This window comes from Buceros rhinoceros, unplaced genomic scaffold (genome assembly GCF_000710305.1).
Source record: "Buceros rhinoceros silvestris isolate BGI_N320 unplaced genomic scaffold, ASM71030v1 scaffold3698, whole genome shotgun sequence".
Lineage (NCBI taxonomy): Eukaryota > Metazoa > Chordata > Aves > Bucerotiformes > Bucerotidae > Buceros > Buceros rhinoceros.
The window spans coordinates 9,986-16,840 of NW_010424930.1; positions in this window are offsets into that span (position 1 = coordinate 9,986).

The following is a 6,855-nucleotide window of genomic DNA, read 5'->3' on the forward strand; positions in this document are numbered from 1 at the left end:
AGCAGGTCGTATCAGTGAGCAAAATGCTATCAGCCTTAACGCAGGTGGAAAAAGAGTTGAGCAAGCGCCCTCCTGGAGAAGGGGGTTTGCTGCATCTCTCAGATGAGACTCTGCTCACTCACTGAGAGCCAACAAGCCATACCAAGCTTCTTCACAGAGTCAGGGAAGAGATCATCGATTCAGCCCTTCAATGTTGGAAAGTTAACCATAAAAAACAAAGCTACTCCCGAACCAAAAGATGCGCTTGTTCGAAATAAGAAGCCATGAAGTGTAAAACCTAAGCTGAGCCTAAAGCTTTCCCTAAGCCTTAAAATCACTTAGTTTGGCAGCTGGAGATGTTTTTCATTAATATAGCAGAATGCAACACAATGAATAAGACCACAGAAGCCATGAAATGGAAAACGTGTTTTGCTGAATGCTGCGTTTAAAAACTTGCAGTGCTCCATCTTTATCCAGGGACAAGCCTGTAAACAGGAGAGAGTTTCTACAAGGAGAGTGAAAGGAATCTTCTGTGCATAACATCAAGGGTATTAAACTTCTCCTATATAACATTTCTACCTTTCTGAAAAGGAAAGCTCACCACAATTGAACTTTTGATCCAATGCAGAAAAGTTTAAATATTTTAGGGGAGAGAAGTTCTACAGTTAGGTATTCAGATCTGACAAATGTTTAGTATCCTGATAATGAGATGTGAGTGGAGATTACATACCTTCCCACTTCTGAGCATCATCAGAGGTCCCACCTGCTTAACTGCCTGTCAGCAGCATGTTGCTAGAGGCACATGGCAACTTTGCTATCCCCCTTCTGCTCCAGTATCCCATGTGCCAGGTACGGCAGGTCAACCCGCAAAACATCTAGGGCTGACACGGAGTTGCTGGAGCAAGGGCCAGGCCACAGCAGCTTTCTGCAGATGTGTGGGGCACAGGCACCACGGCTGAGCGGTGCGGCGTGGTCCAAGCAGCTCAATTTCGCACCCGGTGTGTGACGCTGGCTGGCCTGTGTATTGGATTAAGCACCCACGTTTTTCAGTCACCAGATTTTCCCTGCGGGAAGAGTCAGTCATTGTCAATATTTATAAAGTCTGATAAGACCTTCTCACTGAAGGGCAGAAGGAGCGAAAAGTGTTTCATCATTATGAGTTGCCAGCTCCTCAGTGACATTTGATGAAATCATATTAAGCATAATTATATTTGAGGGGAGCACGTTCAAGTTCTAATGAGCCTTTATAGTTATTCGTTATCTGATTTTCTCATTTTCATTTTCCAAGGGTTTGTTTGCTTCATTCAGTTAAATTAAGGGAGAGCCATTTTCATAACCTCTTCTCTTAACTTTCAGGTCCTTTACTGAGCTTTATGATTCTACACCGGCAAATATTTGCCCACATTTGCTTGATTTTCAGCTTCTAGGGGGTCCTATCACATGTCTGAAGATATGGGCAAGAATAGCTTGATGGATGTGCACTTGCAGGTTTCCAGGCTATGTTCGTTTTTTATCAAAGGTGTTAAATAAAGAAAGCGGGCTTTGCATTTTCAAAAATGACTACAGTTAGTGAGATGAAATCTAGCTCTACAGGTGCTTCACACAAGAATTCTATGCAGATTTAAAGCACAAATCCCATTTGTCTGTTTTGAGGGCATACTCTGGATTGAAACGGAAATGGACAGAGCAGCACACTGACTTGGGCTAAAGATTAATATCTTCTCTGCAAGCCTGCTCCAGTTCATTATTTATGTCTCTGATATCGGGAAAAATGGTTCTGGGTTTTAACAGGAGTGCATATCTTCATTCATTTCTTCCTCCTCCTTCTGTGGCTTTTTCATGAGGAATCCAGGATAGATATAGCTGCTGAAAGCTGTGAATTTTATCTGCTACTATAATTATAATTATGATTATAATTAACTATCGAGATCGCCTACAGTAGAGAAGGTGAAGAACCGATGAAGGTGCTAATTGGCTTACGTGTAATGATATGTTTCCCAATAACTTTTCCTGGTAGTCTCATTAAAAGTCCTTTTTGGGGAAATGAAGGATGTTTGAAATAGTATGTTGTGAACAATCAACATAAAAACAAGCTTCTGTTAAAAAATATGAAGCATCAAAATATTAACAGAATGTAGTCGTTCAACACTGTGTATCTGTTATTGATAAATTTCAAAAATTAAGTATTTATTTTTAAAATTAGCTTACATTTTGCCTACTTATTTGTTTATATCTCCAAAATTCACTTATCCACTATTCTGTCTACTGGAAACCACTGATTGTCTACTGCAGATTTACAGCAGATGAGGTAGCATCACTTCTGAAGATCCTCTCTTTCTAGAGGACCATCGATCAGGCCCAGGGTGAACACTGGAATTTCCTTCCCTCTGCAGGAGCCCTCACATCCTCCTGCTATATTTTGTGTTAAATATCAAAAAACACACTATCAGCCATCAGACTATAGTGAAATCATATTTTGTTTGGATTGCAGTCACAGGCCTGGCAGCTCAGTGAAGTTCTTGGGTGCTAAATTATCTCACGGAGCACTGCATGTTCTCTTCCATTAACCTAACAAATGCCCCTCTGTTATTCTAGAAACTGTATTTTCCTCCTATATCTTCTTCGATTGTCATGTAAGTATATCGTAGCAGATGTTGCGTGCTTTCAGAGAGAGGAGACCCAGGCCAAGATTCTGAGAATCAAGTTCCTGTAAATTTCAGGAGTTCTGGAAATTCAAAACTCACTTCCAGGTATTTGTAAATAGCCCTTGTTTTTGTTATGAGCTGGACATTCGAATTGTGGACTGTTCCCAGTCTTGCTCTGAATCCAAACATAGCTTGAACATCTCTCTAGTTTCACCAATCATTAAGGACTATATGTTTCACTTTCCATGAGCCTCCTCTTTGTCAAAAATAATCAGGTACTCCAACTTCCACTTTTTGCAAAAATATTACCTCTAATTTAGCTCTGCTAGAGCTTGCATCTACATGAAAGGAGTTTTCAATAGGCTGCTTTCAGCACCTTTATTTTCAAACCACAGTATTTGCAGACTCTCTCTTCACAAACATAAATAAAAGAGAGAAAGCAAAGTAATAAAGGGAAGAATAAAGGATAAAAGAAATAATTTGCAATCACAGTTAAAGCAAAGCATCATGCTACATCTTTGTTTTTCAGATGACCCAAACCAACTTCAAAGTTAAGCTCTAAAGGCAGGATCAATATCCATAGCAACAAATTGCATTTCCTGCACCTGCTGGAAAGTGCAGTGGCTGTGTCCATGAATACCAACGCAGACCACACTGCTGCAAACAAACACAGAGCCTGGTTGAAGGTGTCTCCTTGGGTGCTTCGGTGCTTCCACTCACTGCTGATGCTCAGACTTTCTTACCTTTATAAGTAATACCTTGTGCTTTCTCTCCCGTTATTCATGACAACAAAAATCTTCTGTCAAGAAGAAGTCAAGTAACTTTGTTGTCTTCCTTCACCCCATGATGAATACGAAAATCTTGGCAGGCAGGTGGATAGCTGGCACGTAGAAATTGCTGCCTGCTTGATCATCAGACGATGCCATTTTCCCCCTTGTGCTCCTCATGCAGCTCTCTCTTTTCTTTGCTGCAGATTCTATACTACCCGAGGCAGGCACTGCCTTTACATTATTTATGCAGAGCATACTAAATATAAGGCTTCCAGTCCTGGAGTGGGGCTGCAAGCGACCTCCATACAGGTACTAACACATCCGTAGGGATTTATCATTACTATTAACTACACCCCTCTATGAGGCAGCACCGAGCTGAGCAGCGTGTTCCGCAGCAGATTGAACGTGACTATCCAAGTCCAGTCAGCACCTCTGTTAACCATTGAGCAGTGCCGTGTTGAAAACGTTTACAAGAGCAGAAGCAATATTCTGTAGTTGGAATTTCTCCTGCATGTGGATATTGCACAAGCAGAGCACACCTCTTGGTGTTTATCAACTGCTGTAATTAAGCTGAATTTCTTTATGAGACAACAAACCATCCAGTGCACATGGCTGATAATATTAGAAACTCTTTTCTGTGGATTTAGTTCTGTTTGATTGCTCAGATAACATGCTTCTGTCTCTATTTGTCAGGTCTGCATACAGAACTTGTAGAACCAGGAAAAGAACCACTTCTGAAGTGCATAAAGGAGATCAATAAACAGAAACAAGACATCTTTTAAGTGTTAGACATTTCCTTTCTGGATCATGTAAGCTTTGCCAGGAATTGTCCATGGGTATACGATACTATTTAGAGCACAATGCTTTGATCATAGGTGTTCAAATGCTACCTTGAGGGAACAGATCTTGGGGTTTTTTGGTTTTTTTTTTTTTAGATTTGTGTTTGTCCAGAACAAACCAATTGATAAATGTTAATGAATACTCTCCAAAATTATTTGTTTACTCCAGTATAACTCCTGAGCACTTCGTTAGTGATTTCTGGTCATTCCTTTCTAATAAAAGAAGCAACATTCACTGGGCAGATGGAAAAATGACTACTGGGACTTATTTTCTGTACACGTACAGCCACCGTCTCCCTCTGCGTATGAAATGCACTTCTGTTTTCTCTTGCTTTTATCTGACAATAACCACCACCTGGGAAAATACGACCTGGTGCAGCTCCAAGTCACGGCGTCGCAGATATGGCTCATGTAAACATAAACGAGAACGTTGATGAAGCCCAGAGAGATAAATCTGTGGGGAAGTGAATTTGGGTGAGTTTTTGCCCTTCTGAGCAAGCCTGGACCTGTAACAGCAGCCCGACCAGCACAGCCCTCACACTGCCCTGCTCTCCAGGGCTCTCTTCCTCTCTCTGAAGCCTTTTTTGGCAAGTTCATGCTGCTCTAAGGAACATTAATTTCTGCCCAGATTTCCGTCTGAACCCACGTGCGATTGGCTCTGGGGGAGGCAGAGGCGGGGAGAGGGGAGAAGGCAGATGGGGAGGATGGGTGCAAGGGGAGGGCATGGTGGCTGCCGTGTTTGCTCTGCACCCACAGCACCTGCCCTGTCCTTCCTTCAAAAGCAAACACAGAGAACATCCTGCAAACGTGGCAGGCTGCGGGGAAGGTGAAAGAGGCAGCACGGGGCCACCAGCAGGGATCTGCACCCGTTGCCCTCCCTCCTTGCAGAAAGGTACGCCAAGGTCGTACGCTGTACTCTGTGACCCGGGAATGACACTTAGGAACGTGTCGCCTCTGGTTAACATCCCCTTCTCCATCCCAATTTCGACATCATCCCCAATGTATTTACTGGTGTTGCTGGCAGCCATTATATTTCCCTGTATATTTTATTTCCTCCTGCATTCAGGGCAGGGAAAGTTCAGCAGCCAGAGCAACATTTGAAGGGATGATAAGGTCGGTGTTATTCCAGGATGGGGCTGCAGTGTTGGAGCTGACATTTCGTGTATTTACATCAGATCTGCCTCATGCAGTTATTATCAGCCATGCTATCAAGGCTGTAAGCTGGAATGATCCAGGCCCCATGGCCTCTACCATTGCAACTTAAATTCCACTAAAAATAGCAATAAAAAGAGAAACTGGCGACATTTAAGCAGAGGTCTGGGCTGAGGATGAGCAAGGTTGGAAGAGAACAAACAAAAGATTATCTGTCCTTTGAAACACCCACCTTCTTGCCAAATCAAATATTGACCAGCTACAGACTAGGAAAATCACTGCTTGCAGTGGGATGGGAATGGCTGAGTTTGCCTCAGAGATAACCCATAAAGCAAAAATGATGTTTGGAGGCTTCCAACAAAGGCTAGGTCTCCAAAGCAGAAAAAAAGGCATTGCGTGCATCGAGAATTGCACGAGGATGCTCAGGGATGTTATTTCAGTGTGGAATTTGCGTGGAGACATAGATTTCATCCCCAGGCTGCTATGTGACGTTTAGAAGTGCTCAGTGGTGATGCCAGCTTTAAGGAGTCATTGTGAGAACATCCTCCCCACCAGCTGTTTTTGGGGGCATGGTATGAAATGGATGGGGGAACTGATCAGCCTGAAAAGAGAACCTGTGAATTCAGAGTACGGTTCAACTGGATTAATTCCCTAATCTGGATCCCAGCTTGGCCACACAAGTCGAAGTGCTGCAACAGGAGTGTGGGGCAGCATAGGGTACGGGTGGGCTGGACGGGCCGTGGGATGGGAGGAAAAGTGAGGAAAAGGAAAGGAAGGCAAGGGCAAGACCGTAAGTGCCGTGGTACTAACGGTCACTGCTTTACAACATCAAATCACTATCTTAGCACAGCTGGTTGCTAGAGTGTGTGCGCAGAAATGTCTCATGTGGTTTCGTCCCTTAAGAAGGAAGATGTCTGGGCTCCCTCCCTCATCAGCACTGAAAAGTGGGTCGGAAAGGTCTGTTTTGCCCCTCTGACCACTGAGGAAGTTATGACATGACTCACTCTGTCTCCAGCCACTCCAGTTAGGTAGGATGAATATCACCACTTGTAATCTCCTTCAGAGAATGGTTTCCTGGACCCTGGCTCCAGGATTCAACGTCAGTTACTACTTGCCTACGTTAACAAGTAAAGCAGAGCAGTAGGGGCAGGTCTGCACAGTGGCACAGCTGGCAATGGGGCTCCTGACCACACTGTCTGTGTTTCTATGGTTTTACTTTGGATTAGGCTTGGTTTGCTCCTGCCAACCCAGTCATCAGCAATGGAAGTGTTTCAGGCACGTTCCTGGTGAGCACTCTGCAGTTTCCCAGGGTTCCACGTGCCCACTCCAGGATGCAAATCCAAGTGCAGCAAGTGGGAACAAGCAATAAATTCACTTCCAAGTGCAGCCCTGGTCCAAACAAAATTCCTGGAGTAACCATATTCCTACCTACCTCACACCACTCTTGTTCCTCAACTATTTCCAGAAAGC